This window comes from Zingiber officinale, chromosome 11A (assembly GCF_018446385.1).
Source record: "Zingiber officinale cultivar Zhangliang chromosome 11A, Zo_v1.1, whole genome shotgun sequence".
Taxonomy (NCBI): Eukaryota; Viridiplantae; Streptophyta; class Magnoliopsida; order Zingiberales; family Zingiberaceae; genus Zingiber; species Zingiber officinale.
The window spans coordinates 80,431,688-80,454,013 of record NC_056006.1 but is presented as its reverse complement, the minus strand read 5'-3'; the positions used below and the strand labels follow the sequence as shown (position 1 = coordinate 80,454,013).

Genomic DNA, 22,326 nt, shown 5'->3' with positions numbered 1-22,326 from the left:
CGATGTTCACGCTTCCTAAGAAGCATTCCATTAATCGCTTTGAAGTCTTCATGATCGTATGGTGGTGGTTCGGGGTGTTCCTCTCTGAAGAGTCATTATTCTTGCATGAGAAGAGCAGAAAAATCTCAAGACTTGGTCTTGGATTAGCGATTGAAAAAATAATATTTCACTATTTTCGAAAAATAATAAAATATTATTAAAATATTAATAAAATATTTGAAAAAATATTATTTCAAAATTTTGAAAATGTAATATTTTTAAATACTAAACAATGGTGAAAAGATGGCGATGTATTTTTCAAAACCGTGGGAAAAAACGAAAGGCGTAAGGTTTTATTTAAAAGACAAACAATATCTAATTTTTCTTTAAAGCGACCCCCTTGCTTGATTGGTGGTTGCACCAAATCGAGCGAACCCCGCCGATACCACTTGTACCGTGATCGCTCGATAGAGGGGGGTGAATATCGATTCAAAAAACAGCGTTAGCGGAAAAGTAAATGAACACAATTATTTTTACTTCTGTGATGATATGTATTCCTTATCAAGCCGTGGTCCTTGACCACTTCTTGGGCAATCACTAGCAATTAAATATAATTACAAAAGGATACAGGTGAATGCTAATGAAAATGAAAACAAGTACCAACAAGAAAGGAGCGTAGTGTCGGAGCTTTGTTGGCCGCCGCAGAGCAAAGAAGACTTTTCCGTTGTTGCATCACTCCCCTCACCCTTCTTTATGAAGGGCGCGCTCGGATTCCTTGGCATGGTGAGACGGGCAAGTCCAGCTCCATCGGGAGAAGCCCTCGCTGCGGCCGCCGCCCCTGTCAGACCGTTTGGGACCTTTTTCCGCCAAGACAAAGCGTTCGGAGGCAAATTTACCTTTGCAAAGAAAGATTGTTATGGCACTTATAGATAAGCAAGTATGACTTAGATTCCGCTTTCGACGGATCTAGTCTATCTCGACTTAGATATCCAAATGGATCTAAGCCGGATCGACGCCTAATGTTCCTTCCGGAACGCGGCGTCTGTCATCCTCCCTCGACTTCCTCACTTACCTCCTGCGGCCAGCCCGGTCATTCGCCGTGGACGCCAGTCAGCCTGTCGGCCTGGACTTCTCGCCGCCTATCTCCAGGACCGGACCTTGGACTTCGTGCAGCGTTGCCGTCGACCATGACTTCTGCGCTATCCCCGTCCCCGACCTACGGACTTCTGGTTCCACTTTGCACATCGCCAGCCCCGGACTTCTCCTGCACACTCGATCAAAGTGTCAGACAACAACAGAACTAACTTAACCTGATTTGTCATTCATCAAAACCTGGGTTAAATCGTTAGTGCTAACCGCACCAACATGTCAAACAAGTAATTTCTAATGCAAAGAGTATCTCTCATATAATTAATATTGAAATAAATAAATATTCACATCATCTAAATATATTTAACCATTAATCAAAAATAAAGAAATTAATCTTTATTTCTCTTATCACAATGCTCCTAGGGACCGGATCCTCCAGGATATAAATGATTTGTATATCCTGCCTCTTAAATCATTTTACGAATTATCTCCTTTAGATTTTCTTCTCTTTTGCTACCTTCTTTGATAAGTTGTTCTTGAGACAATTCTACCTCCATCCTCTTGCTAGTAGTGCACATGTTTTCAATTTCTTGAGATAATTTTTTGTTATTCTCATTGGAGCATATTTTATTGGAACTTCCATTATATGATCTTCTACAGTGTTGATTGTGTTTAAATCCATACAACCTCCCCTTACATGGGTTTCTCACCACATCACACCATGATTTGAGATTAAATGAAGGCTGAGTAGACTGATTATCAACATTTTGTCTCTCTTTATATTGTTCTATTCATATTACAATACCTTATATTAGTATCAGTTTAACAAATATAAAAATAAGCAAGTAAGAATTAATAAAAGATAATAAATAATAAATTATGTTGATTTACATTAACTTGAGTCGATTTGTTGTCCACAAACTCTCCAGTACGTTATTTTCTTTTATGCATTCATTCAAAAACCTTAAATTCATCAATTGCTCTTCGCAAATCTTTTCTTTGTTTACAATTACTCTCATTGTACAACTAATACATGCATGTGATAAGATCCATATTAAATCCCATCAAGATAATCTTTCAGTATTTCAGATTACTTACTAAAATTCTTTCTAGTAATAGTGACCACAATAAGCATGTGTTGGAAATAAAAAAGACAATTGCTATGAGGGCTAAATTGAATCAACATTAGCTAGTCGTAGTAGCACCCAAAAAAAACAAAAGAATCTCTACAATGTTCATGTTAAAAATTCATTTCAACCTGAAAAGATTACGTACTCTTCAAATTTCTCAACAGTGTTAGTATATAGAGATTAAATGCCAACCTGACAAACTCTAGAAGTCATTTTGCCGATGTAGCAAATTCAAAAGGATTCTTTGAAAACTCAAGTAAATCAAGCCACCTACCAATCCATTTGAATACCCCATGCATCATTAGTTCATGTACTGTGAATTGAAGATAGGTATTGAAAGAATATGTTTTCACTAATTAAGAATAATGAAGGAAACATATACAAAGATAAGGAAATATATAGAAAAGATATCTTAATATTTATGCACCACATATTCCAAGATATCCTAATAATTGCAAGATATCCATATATTCGAAGATATCCATAATGAGCCCCTTCAAGATGGTGGGCTCATTGTTGGTGCAATATTCCCTAGGTCAAGGTTGACCTGGTTGACTGAGATTGAATTGGTTCAAGCTCGAGTCTTGATGTTTGGGTTTCGATATTTGACAATACATGGAGATTGCAGGTGCAATTGTTCATGTGGATAGATTGTGAAGAAGAGTCAAGTAGGTCAAGGTTGGATACTTGACTGGAAAGTTCTAGTGAGTGAAGCTAGGCAAAAGGAAAGTCCTGGTGAGTGAAGCCAGACAGATGAGAAATCCTAGTGAGTGAAGCTAGATGAAAGTCCCGGTGAGTGAAGCCGGCAGGAGGAAATCCGTGAGTAAGCTGTGAAAGACCCGGTGAAAGGGGAGTGAGAAGTGTGAGGCTGGTGAGGCAAGTGAGAAGTCCTAGTGAGTGAAGCTAGAAGGAAAATCCTAGTGAGTGAAGCTAGTGAAAGTCCCGTGAGTGAAAGCCGCAGGAATCGGATGGATCAAGTTTGATCGACATCCGTGTTGGGAAGCTTCATAGGTCAAAGGGTAGGACTGACACGAAATCAAGTGTTTGATCGGACACCGGTGAAGATAAGTCCAAGTGGGTCGATGACCGACACTTGTGAGGGAGTCCTAACCGGATGCTATGATGTACCAACCATGGTTGATCGGATGTTGGTTTAGGGACCTTGGACTTGTTTTGGGCAAAACAGAGCTTGGATCGCCGATCGATCGAATGCCCATATCGATCACATCGATTGTTTATGCCCAATCGATGACACCGATCGGGTGAGTCCCTCGATCCTCCTCCCAATCGATCGATCGATCGGGAGAATTTCACGGTCGAGCCTCCCAATTGATCGGCCGATCGATTGGGAGCCCAATCGATCGGAAGATTGATGAGGAGTTTGCCCTGAGCCTGGATCGATCCAAGTCGATTTCCGAGATAGAACGGCTCGCGATCGATCGACCGATCGATCCAAGCCTCAATTGATTGGGAGCAATCCAATCGATTGGGATTGGCCGTAGGATAAATTGAATTTTCTTCAACGCTCCTTGCAACTTTAGCTCGATCTTCACATGACTCCAACCACTTCTCCACGCTCTCACGCTAGATCTTGAAGGTTCTGTCTGAGGCTGCGTCCAAGTCAAGAGGCAAGAAAGAAGCTAGGGTTAGGTTTCTTGAGCATATCTTGTAAGCTTTGCTTGTATTGTATCCCTTTTTCTTGTACTATGAGCTTGTAGGGCTTCTTCTCGCCTTGTTATCCAAAGGAGTATTTTTATAGTGGAGGGTGTGCGTGTGTGGATCCTTGATTAGTCACCTCTTCTTGAGGTGGATACTAAGTAAATCCCTAGTGTTAGCGTTGAGTGTTGTTTCTGTATTCATGCCATCACAAGAAACAAGCAACGACCACCTAAGATCGCTAGACGTGACATCACCCCTAGCTACATTTTCGGTCCGAATAATAGAGACACCAATCTTGGAACAAAGAAGACGAATTCGAGCACTAGGAAGTGGTTTCATCAATGCATCAGCTAACTGGTCAGACAACGAGACACGAACTTTACCACTCTGAACCAGTTCACGAACAAAATGGTAATCCAAAGCAATATGCTTCATGCATGAGTGAAACACTGGGTTTACATAGAGATACGTAGCTCCAATATTATCGCAATAGATAGAGGCAGCAGAGGCCACAGTGTCCACACCCAGTTCATTAAGAAGAGATCGAACCCATTGTAGTTCTACAGCAGTAGAGGTAATGACACGATATTTAGCCTTAGTAGACAGCCGAGCAATAGAACCCTGCATTTTGGAGCTCCAGTAAATTAGGTTGGAACCTAGGAACACAATATAAGCACTAGTGGGCGTACGATCATCAATATCACCAGCCCAATCTGCATCACAATAGGCATGCAAAGAGAGAGAGAGGAGTGTCATCAGAGAATCAGATTATAAGAGCGTGGACCATTAAGATAACACAGCAGACGATTAACAACCCTCAGTGAAGAGATTAGAGAGCATATATAAACTGAGAGAGTTTATTAACAGTAAGGGCAATATCATGTTGAGTAAAAGAGAGATATTGCAGACTACCAACTGCTTGGAGATACAAAATAGCGTCCGCGGGAGGGGAGCCATCAGAGAGGTGCAGAGATGTGGACGTGGCCATAGGCATTTGAACAAGTTTCGACTTCGCCATATAGGTTTTGGTAAGAATATCAAGCAGATATTTCTTCTGAGAGAGACAAAGGCCCCCTGGAGAGGAACAACATCAACACCTAAAAAATAAGATAAAGTTCCCAGATCTTTGATAGAGAACTGAACACCCAGCTGATTAATGAATCCTTGAAAGACATTAGCATTATTCCTTGTAAGAATTAGATCATCGACATAGACAAGTAGATACATAGTGATACCTCCTGAGCAGAAAATAAATAACAATGTATTAACAAGAGAGGCCGCGAAACCAACACTAATTAAAAAATGATGAAGTGCGGTGTACCAAGTGTGTGGTGCCTGCTTAAGACCATAAATTGTTTTGTTCAATTTGCAAACATAAGATGGAAAATTAGAGTCAACAAACCCAGGCGGTTGAGCCATATAAACACAGTCATCTAACTGACATTGAAGAAATGCATTATTCACATCCATCTGACGACGAGACCACCCTTTGGAAATAACAATGGACAAGCGAAGGCGGACAGTAGTGGGCTTTGCTACTGGACTAAAAGTGTCGTGTAGTCAAGACATGGGTGCTGATGAAATCCCTTAGCAACTAGATGAGCCTTGTAGCGGTCAACAGAGCCATCAGATTTTTTCTTAAGCTGAAACACCCACTTACAACCAATGACATTCTGAGAGGTATTAGACGGGACAAGATCCCAAGTTCCATTATGAAGGAGAGCATTGAACTCCTTAGACATAGCCGCGCACCAGCGGGGATCCTTGAGAGCCACAGTATGTGTTGTACGTTTAGACGGAGTAGCGTTAGTGATAGCGATGAGACCAAAGCGAGGATGAGGCTTGAAGACATTGTTTTTGGAACGTGTCACCATAGGATGGGATTTGGTGCTAGGAGCAGGCTGAACTGGAGGAGCAGGTGCGAGTGGAGCTATTGTCGGTGGAGATTTAGCAGGGATTGGCTAGTGAAAAACCGGTGGTACGAGACACGGGTTAAAGGAGCAAATAGGTGAAGAATCAGCAACACGGGAATCCGCCAGAAGCATACTACGCAGTGCTTCAGGAAAGAGTCCTGCACTAGAACCACCACTAGCAAAAGGAAACTCAGACTCAAAAAAAATCACATGATGATAGACAAAAAATTTTCCAGAAGAGGACTCATAGCACAAATAGGCACTCCGCGTAAGAGAGTAATTAAGGAAGACACAGGGTGAAGAACGGTGTGCAAGTTTATGAGAAGCATAGGGACGAAGCCAGTGATAGTAGAGTCAACGAAAAATGCGAAGTTTGGAAAGATTCACTACAAGAAAAACCCTCATAGACATCGGTGGAACAACAACGGTTTTAAGCAAAAATCGATGTCTTTGAGTATTTTACACCGGTTTTTTCAAAAACTGGTGTCTATGAGCGCAGATTTTCGCTCATAGACATCGGTTTTTTAGCCGATGTCTATGAACCTACCTTTTTGTTGATAGTAACCAAGTTAATAGCCCGTGTTAATGAAAAAAATAATAATATTTATTTTTTCACTTACCTAATTAAAGTTCCTCCATAAAATAAACTAATAACTGACATGGAACCTTTAATCCGCAACTTCTCCTTCCTCACCCTAATTTCCGCCGATCCTCTTCCTCTCCTCCTCCTTCCTCTCGGCGCCCCAAGCCAAGGGCTCGAGGAAGGACGCCCACGACCACCATGGCACGGTTGGTCGGCAACATGAGGGAATCAAGGAAGAGAGAACAACACCGAGATCTAGGAGCTCGTACACGAAGGGGCATCGACTTACTTCCTCCTATCCCTCCCTCCCGCTATCTCCCCTTTGCGAGATCTACCTCTCCGCAATCACGACCTCGCCTTCGTCGGCACGAGGTGATGCACGTTCAAGGCAGGCGGTGGAGCGGCAACATGGGCGGCTGATTTAACCCTAAGAAAGGCATGGCGTTTGAAGGTTCCATCTTCGACGCTGGGCCGATTTTTGAGTCCTATGGCGTAGCTCACGGATAGGCAGGTCCATTGCTCGATTTTTGAGTTGGCCATCATCATCATCTCCCTGTTGTTTTTCTTGACAGGAAAGTTGCTCAGGAATTTAATTTTTTTACTATAATTTTTAAAGGAAAATTATGAGGCGTTTGTCTCAATCTTGATCTATGTATGTATGTATTGGGAAAAAAAATCTAAACTATCTTGATCAGGATGAACTTGGTTTGCGAATACAAAAAGTTATTTTGCTTTGTTGTTTCTTTGGGAGTTATCAGTAACATCAAGAAATTAAATGCAGCGAAAGCGGTTTCTTTATGAGTTATCAGTCATGTTTCACGAGGAAGCATGGTTTTATAAATTCTCAGTTTATATCTTAAAGATTAATCATCTTTCAGTTTCTGGAATGTCTGGGGCTGCAAGTGAGAAATTGTCCTGATAATTTCATACTTCAGATCCTTGAATGGCTTATCTTTTTCCTAGCTTGGAATTATGCTACTCCATCTTGTCCTGCATCAGCATCATTTTCTCATATGATTGACAGTTACATCTGCTTTGACTTCGTTGTCAGTGGTTTATCAAGAGGCAAAAGAGAATTCTTTTTGAAGTTCTTGAGAAGGTGAAAGCCGGTAAAACCAGAAAGTTCATACCTAAATTGGAGCACTCTTTCGACGTGCATGGTATCCGGAATAGATGAATTACTGTAACTCTGTGATCCATTGTGGTTTTCACAGAGTTGATGATTCTTGGCTTCATCTCCTTGCTGTTGACGTTTAGTCAGGACCATGTCGCCCTGATGCAGAGTCAACTGGCGAAAATAAAAGGCGGCTGCTCGCGTTGGTGCTGACGGAGTCACACCTGAAGCGCAGGATTTTAGCTGCTGGTGGTTCAGTGGTTGAATGCCCCCAAGTGAGTAGTGCATAGCAACTTCCAATTCTCTGATTGTTTGGTTGAAAATAATCTATTGTAAACAAAATCTAAGAAGCTTTCACTAAAATGTTCAGTTGCGATTGTAGGTGCAACCTTACATTTCTTTTTGGTTGTGTTTCATGTGGTAAATAGTGCTCTTATAATGGTCCTTGGAAGAGCAAAGGTGAATCTGCAGTGACAGAGTAGTGGATTACATTATGTATCATTCTGAATAATTCCATAGCATTGCCTGAGGATGATTTAGTTTAGCTGTTGCAGTATCCACTTTGCATTGATAATCTTCTCTTGGGCAGATACACAGATGGAAGGACTGGGAAAAGGATACGACATCGGCTGAGTATGCCTTCACGACTGGTATATATATGTTCACTATTCTTTGTTGTATTGTTGCAAGTCCATAAGTCATCATTCCATCAGACTTTGCCATCAACGCTAACAATTTCCATTTTACATGCATGAGTTTGCTGTTACGAGATCACAAAACTAGATAATTATTTTGGCAGGTCGATTGCTTGAACAAGCATCCTACTACTATTTGCTTTCCATCCCACCAATGTTACGCAAGTATGGTTTTCATCTTATTTTGTCTGGAAACTGTTACTACATTTCTGATCAGGTACTCGATTGCATATCAAATATATTTGATATTTATTTCTTTAATTTATCAATGGGTGAGATTTAGTTCGATGAATCAATAAGCCCGATAAGTTGGGAAATGGTATCACTTATAGTGTGTGTGGTTGATTATAGAAGGAAACTGTGTCTTAGAGATACTAGGTTGATAATGTCCTCAAGAGGAGCTCATAAGGATTGTCATGATAAACCCTGCAGGTGGACTTAGTCTGACATGATGATAAGGTTGAGTGGTACTACTAAGGGTGGCAATTCGGTTCGGGTTCGGGTTGATGGGTTCGGGTTGGCAGGTTGGCGGGTTGGAAAATGACAACTTGAACTCGACCTGATTATGAATTCGGGTCAAACTATTCAACCTGAACCTGATCTGTTTATTTTCACTTGACCCGAACCCGACCCGTTTGACCTGTTTGACCCGTTTGACCCGTTTAACCAGTTTGACCCATTTGACCCGAACATGACCTGAATTAATAAAGAAATTTTGCATATTAAATTAAAAATTAAAAATAACATTTATCTACGTAAATTGAAAATCCATATCATAAATGATAAATCATAGCAACATTGCAATCAATAGGACATATCTATGTTTAGGGTTTTTAACTTTTTTAAATTTGTAATTTTAGTTTAAATTTATAATTATAAACGGGTTCGCGGGTTATAATTGGGTCATTCAGTTGACGAACCGACACATATTATCAATTACGACATGAACAACTCAACTACCAACCCCTAACGATTTTTCGGTCTGGTTCTCAGAGGTTTTCGAGTCGGTATTGTCACCCTTAATTAGTGGACATTTGATATCTTAAATACGGGAGACTAACACTCATAATAAGAAGGAGCGAAAAATGTAATTTGAGATTGGTGGTAGTTCAATAATAGTTCTCTAGTGGAATGAATTATTATTGATAAAATTAAGTTGTGTGTTCGGGTACAGGGATGCTTAATTTTATCGACACCAAAATCCTCTCCTCGGATCTATCTCTTATTTATAGAGTACTATACTCACCTATCCACTTTCTATACCCATTTAATAGGGGTCGGCCAATGGGGAACCAAGCTAGCTTGGCTAGGCTTAGGTAAGGCCTACAGGGCGCCCTAGAACCCAAGCTAGAGGGGCCGTATAAATTAAAGGATTTTAATTTTAATTTTTTATTATGTGGAAGATATAATTTATTAAAGAGAATTAAAATTAAAATATCTCTCTACAAAAGATTAAAGAAAGAGATTAAATCTCTTCCTTATTTGTAGATTGGTGAGATATTTTATTTTCTCTTTAAAATTATTCACATGTTGTTAAATTAAAATTATAGAAATTTCCTTTTATCAACCATGAAGAGATTTTTGAAGAGAAATTTTATTTTAAATTTTTCGACAAATTAGGAGTTTTAATTTGTTGATTAAAACTTGTCTAATTTATTTTTGATGTGGTAGGCCAATATAGTTTAATTGGAGAAATTTTATTTTATTTTTCCAATTAAATCATGTCAAGAAATTAAGGAAATTTTATTGTAATTAAATTTCCTAATTTGCTAAGGCCAAGGAATATAAAGTTCACAAGGGACAATCTCTATTATTCTCCCTCTCCTATTTCTTAATAGACAACAGTTTTTCAAGAAATTGTTGTCTTTTTTCTATTTAACAACAATTTTATTGAAAACTGTTGTTGTTCACCATAATATTTTTTAAATAACAACGGTTTTAAAAAACTATTATCTTTTAGTGTTGCTTATGTGATAATATACAACAATTTTATTAAACTGTTGTCTATTGAATGTTGTTGAATCCTAAAAACACAACAGTTTTTTTAACTTCATGAAAATAAACCTAAAAACCCACTTCTCTGTGACTCTTCAACGAAGAAAAACCTATCTCCGACTCCTCCTTCGCGACTCCTCCGCAAAAGACGCTCCTCCACTACTAGAAAAATAATTTATTATAACACTTTCTTCATGACACCTATTAAAAAGTGTCAATATAAATAAATTATAATGACACTTATAAAAACTAATTAAATTTTTAGAAAAATATCATATTAGATGGTGTATGATGACACATTTTGTAAGTGTCATGATAATTATAATCATATTAGACCTATTCCAAATCTCTTTCCACCCACGCGATCCTCCTGATCCTTTCGTTTCCTCCTTGCAGTGCCGCCCGTTTTCTTCCCTCTCCCACCCCCTTCTTTCCTTCAGCGCAGACAGGTTTCTTCCCTCTCCGCAACAACCAAGATGAGCTCAAAGGTAACTTATTTCTTATTTCTTCCCTCTCCGCAGCACCGCGCGCAGCCTCGCCAGGCGACGAGTGATAAGTAGCATTTTTATGTGATATTTTAGCTCTTATACTTAGCATTTTTATCCTCTCATTCACTTAAATCTTACTTAATATCATAATTCATGAGTTAGGATATATTTGTGAGCTTATTATAATTATTCCCTAATTTTGACATTATTTCATGATTTTTGTAGGGAATTAAAGAGGAGTCATGGACACGAGTCGAGTCAAACCGATTGATTGAAAGATATAGATCCAAACCCGATTCAATTTGAGAATATTTGACTCAAGTCAAATGGAGAGTTGGACTTATCTAGCTCAATCAAGAAGGGGATCATCTTCTAATGGTTTTAACTCAAATCCATACCTAAACCCAACCCACTTCTTAAAGTCCAATTTCAAAAGTTCAATTTCATACTCTTAATGAATCGGATCGGATCCCTCTCCTTAACCCAAAATCCGAACCCGTTAAGAAACCCTTCTCCTTATTCTCTCCACGCACAGCACAGTAGAACTCTCCTCTCTGCTCGCATCTCCTTCTCGCGTCTGCTAGGGCACAACGCCCCTTTCTCTTCTTCTTCCTTTTCGCTGGCCGGCGGCTTCTTCTCCGGAAAGCATCCCTCTTCATCCCTTCCTCAGTGTAGCTTCTCCTGCGGACGGCGTTCCGAAAGCAGCGGGTTCCAACAGAGGAAGCCGGCTGCCCCTTCTTCTCCGGTGAATTTCTTCTGCTTCCATCACTGAGCAGTGTTGTGGCTTCCTGCGGACGGTGTTCCGAAGGCAGGAACTCCAGCAACTTCAGTCTACAATTTCGGCAGAAGCAAGTGGCATCTCAGTGTGTCAATTTACAGTACATCATTGTTCTTTCTTAATTTTGTGTGGCTGTTGAGAGTTGTAATCAAAGGTTCTGTCATTGTGTTGCTGTCCACTAGGGCTGGTGTTCCAAATCCGGGTCTCCGTGTGATGACGGAGGTAGTCGATTGATGGTTGATCGCAGGAGAGTGGTTTGGATAGTTTAAGTTTACTTTCCTTTTGAATGTTTCATGTTCAGTTAATTTAGTTTACTTTCTTGTTCAACTTAGGTGTTCTTTTCTTATCTATGTTTGATTGTTTAGTTTTGTATTTCATTTATGCATGATTGTTAATCTTGTCTCATAGTGTGACAATGTGGTGCAAGTTTATCAATTGTGTATAACTAGGTTTTGGTTAATCGTTGTTAAGGTGTTTAGTTTAATTGCTTTTGTTGTATGTGAAATTGATTGTCAAGTCTGGCTAGTGTTTGGAAATATTTAAACCCAAACTATATGGTAGTTCACTCATCTAAGATTATATTTGGCAAAATATAGATTCCATAATTTTGATGTTTTCAGCATTTGTTTTTGGATGTAGGTGCTGCCTTTTGAACTGCACTTGCTTGCCACAAAGCATCAGGTAATTATATAATTAGTAACCATTTGGTGATTGTTAGCATACACGATATGGTGGCTTTTCTTCAGTTCAATAGACATGTTTTTACCTACTGCTCTGTATTCCTATGTTCCTTTCTCTGTCTATGCCATGTTTATATCACTTGATTATAGAAATTTGTTGAAGAGTTGTCCCGTTTTTGTTTATTTGATCTATGAATTTGTTTGCATTTGTATTATTTTCAATTCCTGAGATGTTAAACACTTCTAGTTGCTTCCTTATACATTGAAGAATGTTTTAAAACATTCTTCAACCTAGCTCTTGATTGTTAATTTTAGTCAATTATAGTGGTAATTGTTAGATCCTTTATTTATTTTAATTAATCTCTATTTGTATATTCCATTATCTAATTAATCAATGACTTATTAATCAATGGTGCTTATTTTTGTAGATGTTTCATCTGATTCCAACACCTCAGGGAGCTTTTATGTACTCAATGACATATTCCGTCTCAACGTGCTCATTACAAAGATTCTTGGATACACTTGGAGGAATGATAGCTCGGTCTTATCATCTGGTGTGATTTTAATTAATCTTTCAGTGAAATATTATAAATTTTTTAGATTTATTATGTTATTAAAATTTTAAATAAATATGAAATGTATTTGCAGTTGGCTATAAACGAAGATTTCTATTAGTGCATATGGAATGATACTTTCTGGATTCATTTTTATTTAAGGCATTCTTTCCTTTAATGGTCCCTTTTAAAATTTAATGTATGACTTACTCCTTAGCATCATATGGAGTGTGTGGGAACGTTTGCATTGGATTGTACCTTTTAGAATTAATGTTGCTTGATTACTGGGAAAAATAATGTTTGCATGGTTTATAATAGAATGAAAATTCTGCTTAATAAGAAATTTAAGAGCCACCATATTGTTTCAAGAGGTTACCATTTATGTTACATAGATAACGCTTTTTGCACTTCTGTTAGATGACTAGATCAAATGGTTTTTATGGTTATGTAACATTTATGCAGTGCAATTAGAATCACTAGTTTCTAATTTGTAATATATATCTTTATTAGGTGCCCAAGAGTAATCGAGAATGCCGACAAACAAAAAAAGAGAGACTTTAACAGGAGCACTAGGAGCGAATTCCTCTCACCAGGCATCTAAGTAGAAAATCTGTTATATTGTTCTACCTTTGTTTTAATAGTGTTATCATTTTGTTTGTTTTATGAAATTTCTTCGTAATGTTATAGATATTATTTTTGAATGTTAGAAAATTATATATTAAATTTTATTTTGAAATTTAGTATTTTGAATGATTTATAATATTGGAAAATTGTGTATTAATTTTTTAATTTTTATCAAAGACAACTTTCACCGTTGTCGAGAGATGGTTTAAAACGTGTTGTTGAAGACCTCAATAGACGCCAAAGACAACGTGTGTCTTTGAGAAAAGACAACGCTTTTTCCAAAATACCGTTCAAAGTCTTGCTTAAAAACTAAAAACACGGTCTAAAACACGGTCTTTAAAACCTAAATGGGCTACGACAACGGTAAAAAATCGTTGTTGTTAGGCTTTTTTCTTGTAGTGCTCTTCTATTCCTTGGTGTGGCCGGTCAACATCCTCTCCCTCTCTTCCTCTTTGTGGTGGCCGAAACATCCCTCTTGCTTGGAGTTCTTGTGGCGGCCGGATACTACTTGGAGAAGAAGAAGAAGAAGGAGAGAACTCTTGGAGCTTGGTTGGTGTTTTCTTCTTCGTCCTAGTTTTGGCCGAACCTAGCTAGGAGGAGAAGAAGGTGGTTGGTGGTTTCTATCTTGGAAGATCGCTGCCCACAACGTCCGTTAGAAGAGGAACACGAGAAGATCAAGAGGTCTTTCTAGAAGGTATAACTAGTAGTTTTTCCTTTCATCATACTAGTTATTTATGGAAATAATACCAAATACAGCAATTCTAGTATTTCAATATGTTTTTTGATGTTGTGTTCTTTTTTTCCTTGTGATTTGATTGTTCTTTTGTTAACCCAAAGTTATTTTAGGAAATTAAATATTAGCTTTCCAAAAGGTTTTGTCTAGTCGGTGGTGGTTGCTCCCATATCCAAGAAGGTCGTGTGCCCAAGATCGGGAACCAATTATGGAAATTAATATTTAATGGAATTAATAACTTAAGGTGATTTGGACGTTAAGTCCGTAGGAGAGACCCAAGTCAAAACTTAAAAACAGATTAAGTTTTGGATCAAACGTGTTAAGTTCCGCAGGCATCCAAAATTTAATTTAAAAGAACACATGGTAGCTAGGAAAAAGGTTTAGACCTTTGTACAAAAATTTTTGTACAATGGAACCTCTAGGTTTTCGAGTAGCAACCAACAATTGGTATCGAGCTAGGTTTTTCCGGTATTTGGTATTAGGTTAATTATGCACATGTCATATATAATTTAGGCAGGATCCAACTATTATGGATTTTAGTTATTTTGTGTGTGATTGGACCCTTGGACATGTCAAGGGCATTTATGTGTGCATGATTGTTTTAAACAGCAGGAGTTGTATTTAGTTTTATTAGGATTTTATTTTGATACATGTACATTCCTTTTATGGAATATAGGATCAAAATGTAAAATTCTATTTAATCTTGCAAAGCGTGGAACTTTCTAAGGACCATAGGGCAAGGATGCGGCAAGATGGATGCTAACTAGACCCGATGCGGTGGCCAAATATGGCAAGATCTTGGGATGACAACACACGGAGGACAACTAGAGATAAAAGCCATAATAGTTGAAAATTAGATTTTCTATTGCTTTTATATTGTGCTATGTGTGCATGTTAGTTTACAAGTTTAGTAGGCTAGCATAGTTAAAATTCCTCATTTATAAATAACTAAGTGAGGGATTTTAAGTAAATCATGGTCTCCATTACTAGAGTGATGCAAGCTCGGCTGTTTCCTTCCTTCCTCTGATGAGCTTGTTAGTGGATCACTAGAAAGACTTCTATTTTTTGGATGACTATAGGAAGTTAATTAAGAGCGTGTGATCTTCCCCAACGAAGGGGCATAATCTTATTAATGGACTTAGTGTCAAGTAATGGTATACACTTAGACACATCTAATAGTATCCTCCCCATCAAGTCACTGCTATTATTTGTGTGACCAATGATACCAACTATTAATTTTATTTGTCAAAATATGTTGACAAGATAATAAAATTAATGGGTTAAAACCCTCCTTTACAAATGTTGAATTTGTATACGTCCACACTAACATACAAAATTCACGGTGTTTTGAGGTGTTGGTTAATTTAAAATAGTATTGTTTGAGGAATCAATATTATTCTAAATTTAGAGTTCTGACCAAAAGTTATTTGTGATTCTTAGGATGACTTTCAACCCACCGTCCATCATACTTCAAATAATAGACTTACTAGACCTAATTATAGATTGGAAAAGGAACTCGATATTGTTTGTGTTGACAACCTTGTCCTGATGCTCGAATCTACCCAAGAGGAGATTGAATATCATAAGAGATGGGTAAAGGTAGATTGCGCTCAATGTCAAATGTATTGCAACATCAAGATCAAGATTTACCAACAACTTATGATATTATGAACAATCTCAAGGAACTCTTGGTCATCAGCGGCTTCTAGACAAGAAGCCATGAGAAATATAATGACAGCCACCATGCAAGAGGGTACTCCTGAGGGATCATATCCTAAAGATGATGGCTTATCTGAACTAGATACAGATCCTTGGAGGAGATGGGGAAACCCAAATCGATATGATCGTCCAAACACTATCTAGAAGTTTTGAGCAATTGAATTACAATATGAACAAAAGGTTATATTCATTACGAACTCATTGAACTTGAACTTCAACAAGAAGGATTGTTTCATCACAACTCTCATATTCACTATGTTGAAAATGGTTACTTCTAAACAAGGAAAGAAGAAGAAGAAACAAGTTGGTTCAGAAAGAAAGTGAATAAATCTCGAGTACGAGACCTAAAGCCGGAATGGAAGAAGCCAAGGGCAAGTGCTTCATCTCGCGTATTGAAGCTGAATCGGTCCTGTCTCGAGGAATCAGAACAAAGGTATATCTCATGCTCTAGTTGTTGAAACATGTTTAGCGGTCATCACCGGTGTGTGACGGAGCCACTGATCATGTCCGAATTCCTTGCGGGGTTCAAACCCGACGACTATCTGAAGGAGAGATTACCATCTACATGGGCAATGCTACTAAGGTGGCGGCTGTTGTAGTGGGAGACGTCTACTTATCTTTTAGTAGAAATAGAAATTTGGTTTTAAGAAATTGTCTTTATGTACCCGGTTTTAGAAAGAATTTAATTTCAGTTTCTAAACTATTTTTAGATGGATATTCAGTTTCTTTCAGTAACGATGTAGTTATTAAGAGAAATAAAGTGATTATCTGTTTTGGTACATTAGTTGGTAATCTGTATACTTTAAATCCAATTTCTTCCACGAAGCAAAACATGAAAATTTATAACTCGATCATCTTCTAACTCAAATAAAAGAAAAGAACCTTCGGAAATGAACTAAGCATATCTTTGGCATCTAAGGCTTGGTCATATTAACTTAAGTAGGATTCAGAGGCTTATAGCCGATGGACTTTTGAGTTCATTAGAGTTGGAAAACTTTCCAACTTGTGAATCTTGCTTGGAAGGTAAAATGACCAAGAGGTCGCTCCAAGGGTATAGAGCCAAAGAAGTGTGAATTGGTTCATTCTGTGTGGTCCTATGTCCATCCTGCAAGAGGTACTTTGAATATTTTGTCTCTTTTAGATGATTATTCAAGATACGGATATATTTACCTAATGCGCCTCAAGTCTGAGTGCAAGAATACAAGGCTGATGTGGAGAAACGATTAGGTAAAAGTATCAAGACACTACGATCTGATCGTGGTGGCACCTCTTAGGAGAGTTTAGGAATTACTTATCGAGGTCGGGATTCAATCCCAATTGTCTGCACTGGACACCCCAACAGAATGGTGTAGCAGAACGAAGGAATAGGACTCTTATGGAGATGGTTAGATCGATAATGAGTTATTATTACCAAATTTGTTTGGGATATGCTCGGAACAGAATAGTATGTTCTGAACTTTCTAAATCAGTTTCTACTCCCATAGAATTGTGGAATGGGCGAAAACTCTAAGACATATTCGATTTAGGGTAGTCCAAGACATGTGCACGCATGTCGGATAAGTTAGAAGAAGTTCGTGTGTTTGTAGGATATCGCAGAAGGTGGTTTATTTTATAGTCCTAAGACTAGAAGGTCATTGTTAGCACCAATGCCCGCTTTTAAGAAGAAGACTATATAATGGATCACAAGCTGTTTTAGAAGAACTAAGAGAGGACACGTCTACTTTAGTACCAACAAGACAAGATGAAGTACCACAAGAGACCGGCAACACGTGTCACACATGATACACACCAATAACGATGCCTCAGAGAGTGTGGGGCCGGAGGCACCGAGATTCATGTTTTGGGAGAGTGACTTGATCCCGTAAATATGAACCTCGATCCCTGACATATGATAAGCTCCAAGATACAGACAAAAGATCTTGGCAAAAGGTGATGAATTTGAAATAGAGTGTGTACTCTAATGTCCGAGAGTCAGAGAACTTGAACGATGTAAAGCTGATGTAAGTGGATCTACAAAAGGAAAAGAGGGATAGATTGGAAGGTAGAAACCTTCAAAGCTAGGCTTGTTGCGAAAGTGTACACTCAGAAAGAGGGAATCGATTATGAGGAAACTTTTCACTGGTAGTCTTGGCAAATGGATGTCAAGACAGCTTTCCTTAATGGAAGTCTTGAGGAAAACATCCATATGAGGCAACCTGAAGGGTTCATTGAAAAAGGCAAAGAGCATCTAGTGTGCAAGCTCAATCGGTCCATTTATGGACTGAAGCAAGCTTCAAGATCTTGGAACATCCGGTTTAATGAAGTAATCCAGTCATATGGATTTATTCAAAGTCCGGATGAGTCTTGTGTATATAAGAAGTGTAACGAAACGCGTGGTGGTATTTCTTGTACTATACGAGATGATATTTTGTTAATTAGCAACAATGTCAAGGTATTATCAAACGAAGGGTATGGTTGTCCAAACAATTTGATATGAAGGATTTAGGACACATTCTTGGGATCAAAGTAATAAGGGATCGAAAGAAAAGAATGTCGTGTCATTATCAAATACATAGATTCTCGTCGCTTTAGTATGCATTCCAAGAAAGGTTTACCTTTTAGGCATGGAATAGCTCTATTCTAAAGAGATGTCTCCAAAGACATCAAAGGAGATAAGACACATGAAAGTGGTTCTGCCTTATTGTAGGAAGCCTTATGTACAATTGTTAACGATGTACGAGACCGCTTTGCCGGCTAGGTTGGTGACAGTAGAGATCGAACCTCGGACAAGGACTATAAGAAGCATATATTAAAGCCCGAGGACTAGAGATTATATGCTAGTTTACCAGCAACCTTTGCCTCGTGGTTACGGATTGATTCGCATTTCTAATCGAGAGGGACAATAAGTCTACATCGCCATATGTGTTTACTTTAGGAGATGGAGCCATTTCATGGAGGAGTGTTAAGTAAATACGCTTTGAACTCAACCATGGAAGTCGAGTAGAGCAGCCTCGGCAAAAGAAGTAGTATGGCTCGGAACTTTTAATGACATAAATGTGATTCTGGTTTGCTCAAAATCATCACAATTTATTGTGATAATAGTGGTAATGAACCTCAGGAACCACGAGCTCATAAGGCAAGTAAGCAAGTACCACCGATACGAGATATCGTGAAGAGGAGAAGTTGTCATCGCCAAGATCGCATAACCCTAACCGCGCATCCTTTCACAAAGGCCTTCCTGAAAGCTCGATCGGCTGAGGAGAATGGAAATGTATGGTAGAAGATATGGCCACTAGTCATTAGTATAAGTGGGAGATTGTTGGAGTGTATACTGAAAGCCTAAGCTTTGTAAACATTCATTATGAATAAAGAATCACATTTGGTCAAATTGTCTACATTTAGTTGTTCAATTAATTTATTCAGATAATATAGGTGGTGCCACATGCGTAAGATGATGTTATCAAGACTTTATAAATTATAAAAGAGCTCACGATCAAAATGGAAAGGAACAAATCATTAGAAGGTAGTAGTGTAATTAGGTATCGCTTATCTCGAATGAATTACACTAGTACACTTAGAGTGTAATGAGTAGGACCATTTGAGGTCGTTTTTTATACTTGACTTTATAAAGAAACAAAGACCGGTATGGAAGTGTGTGCTCTTAATCCTAATATAACAAGCACATATATTTGATATTTATTTCTTTAATTTATCAATGGGTGAGATTTAGTTCATGAATCAATAAGCTCGATAAGTTGGGAAATGGTATCACTTATAGTGTGTGTTGTTGATTATAGAAGGAAACCGTGTCCTAGAGATACTAGGTTGATAATGTCCTCAAGAGGAGCTCATAAGGATTGTCATGTTAAACCCTGCAGGTGGTCCGACATGATGATAAGGTTGAGTGGTACTACTTGGACTAAGATATTAATTAAATGAGTTGTCACTAACTCACTTAGTGGACATTTGATATCTTAAATACAGGGAGACTAACACACTCATAATAAGAAGGAGCCCAAAATGTAATTTGGGATTGCGGTTCAATAATAGTTCTCTAGTGGAATGAATTATTATTGATAAAATTAAGTTGTGTTCGAACACGCGATGCTTAATTTTATCGGGAGACCAAAACCATTCCTCCTCTCCCTATCGTAGCCTCTTATTTATAGAGTACTATACCCTATACCCACTTCTACCCACCTACTATAGTGGGTCGAAGCTAGCTTAGCTAGAACTAGCCGCCTAAGCATAAATTAGGTGTTCCTAGCTTGAACCCAAGCTAGAGGGCAGGCATTAAATTAAAAGAGGATTTTAATTTTAATTTTTATTATGTGGAAGATATAATTTATTAAAGAGAATTAAAATTAAAATATCTCTCTTGTAAAAGATCTACTAAAGATTAAAGAAAGAGATTAAATCTCTTTCCTTATTTGTAGATTGGTGAGATATTTTATTTTCTTAAAAATTATTCACATGTTGTTAAATTAAAATTATAGAAATTTCTTTATCAACCATGAAGAGATTTTGAAGAGAAATTTTATTTTAAATTTCTAGAAACAAATTAGGAAGTTTTAATTTGTTGATTAAAACTTGTCTAATTTATTTTTTGATGTGGTCAATATAGTTTAATTGGGGAAATTTTATTTTATTTTTCTCAATTAAATCATATCAAAGAAATTAAGGAAATTTTATTGTAATTAAATTTCCTAATTTGCCTAGGCCAAGGAATATAAAAGAAGGGTGGGGTGCCTTCATGAGGACAATCTCTATTATTCTCTTCTTATTCCTTGGTGTGGCGTCCAACATCCTCCCTCTCTCTTCTGTGGTGAAACATCCTCTTACTTGGAGTTCTTGTGGCGGCATACTACTTGGAGAAGAAGAAGAAGAAGGAAAGAAAGCTATCTCTTGGAGCTTGGTTGGTGTTTTTCTTCTTCCTTGGTGAAGCTCTCTAGTTTTGGCCGAACCTAGCTAGGAGGAGAAGAAGGTGGTTGGTGGTTTCTCATCTTGGAATATCGTTGCCCACACAACGACCGAGGTTAGAAAAGGAATACGGTAGAAGATCAAGAGCTCTTTCTAGAAGGTATAACTAGTAGTTTTTCCTTTTCCGCATCATACTAGTTATTTATGGAAATAATACCAAATACAAGAGGCTTACGATTCTAGTATTTCGAATATGTTTTTCGATGTTATGTTCTTTTGTTTTATTTTTCCTTGTGATTTGATTGTTCTTTTCGGTTAACCTAAAGTTATTTTAGGAAATTAAATATTAGCTTTCCATAAAAGGTTTTGTCTAGTCGGTGGTGGTTGCTCCCATATCCAAGAAGGTCGTGTGCCTCGCCACATCAGTACTGGGAACCAATTATGGAAATTAATATTTAATGGAATTAAGAACTTAAGGTGATTTGGGTCGAACGTGTTAAGTTCCGCAGGAGACCCAAGTCAAAATCTAAAAGAACAAATAGATTAAGTTTTGGATCAAACGTGTTAAGTTCCACAGGCGATCCAAAATTTAATTTAAAAGAACACATGGTAGCTAGGAAAAGGTTCAGACCTTTGTACAAAATTTTTGTACAGTGGAACCTCTAGGTTTTCTGAGTAGCAACCAACAGATACGACATCGGCTGAGTATGCCTTCACGACTGGTATATATATGTTCACTATTCTTTGTTGTATTGTTGCAAGTCCATAAGTCATCATTCCATCAGACTTTGCCATCAACGCTAACAATTTCCATTTTACATGCATGAGTTTGCTGTTACGAGATCACAAAACTAGATAATTATTTTGGCAGGTCGATTGCTTGAACAAGCATCCTACTACTATTTGCTTTCCATCCCACCAATGTTACACAAGTATGGTTTTCATCTTGTTTTGTCTGGAAACCGTTACTACATTTCTGATCAGGTACTCGATTGCATGTCAAATTTATCTTCATATTGAAACTTGTGTCTCAGATATTTAAAGCATGTTCAAAATTTTATGTTCTAATTGTAAAACATTCATTCTGTAAAATGTAGAGACAACATGCGATTCGAGCTTACAGGAATGCACTCTTCGTTTACAGAGAAAATGGTTGGAGTTATATATCTAATCATGTTCACTACAATGTTGGAAGGTTCTCTATGCTTTGTTTGTATATTTGTGCATTTATCTTTGATGCTTTTGACCTTATCTCCTTCCATTTACTTACATGGTATTCTTTTATTGGAGTTCTTGATTTGGCTATCAAGCATATGCTGGAGGTTTTGGCTTGCAGTCATCTGTCCGTAGCCACACAAAATGCATTCCTTAATGAATTTTCCCATGTTGTCCAGGTACTTCTATAGATTCTTCCTCATGATATTTTTGTTTAGTAGTTCGTAAATCGTAAAATCTTGCTATACCTTGATTCATCAGAGCATGGGAATGAAATTTGAGGTTTACAATCTTCGACTACCTGTTATCAATATGGCCTCACTCAAAGTATTTTATTAAGATTTTCGAACTTACGCATCACCTTCAGATTTAAGTTAGTTACTTGATTTTCATTGTCTTTGAAGGACTACTGTTATTATATATTTTCCTGGTTTCTTGTCATGGTTATTCCTTATCCTCTCTCCTTTATGTACTTTCTT

At 37.8% G+C, this 22,326-nt stretch overlaps 1 long non-coding RNA gene across 1 annotated transcript; it reads left to right on the top strand.

The window, feature by feature from the left end:
- Positions 1-11,269: 11,269 nt before the first annotated feature.
- Positions 11,270-12,916, top strand: LOC122032017. Its single transcript, XR_006125925.1, has 3 exons — positions 11,270-12,104; positions 12,532-12,657; positions 12,752-12,916. It is a non-coding gene; the product is annotated as an uncharacterized LOC122032017 (long non-coding RNA).
- The last annotated feature ends 9,410 nt before the right edge of the window (positions 12,917-22,326 follow it).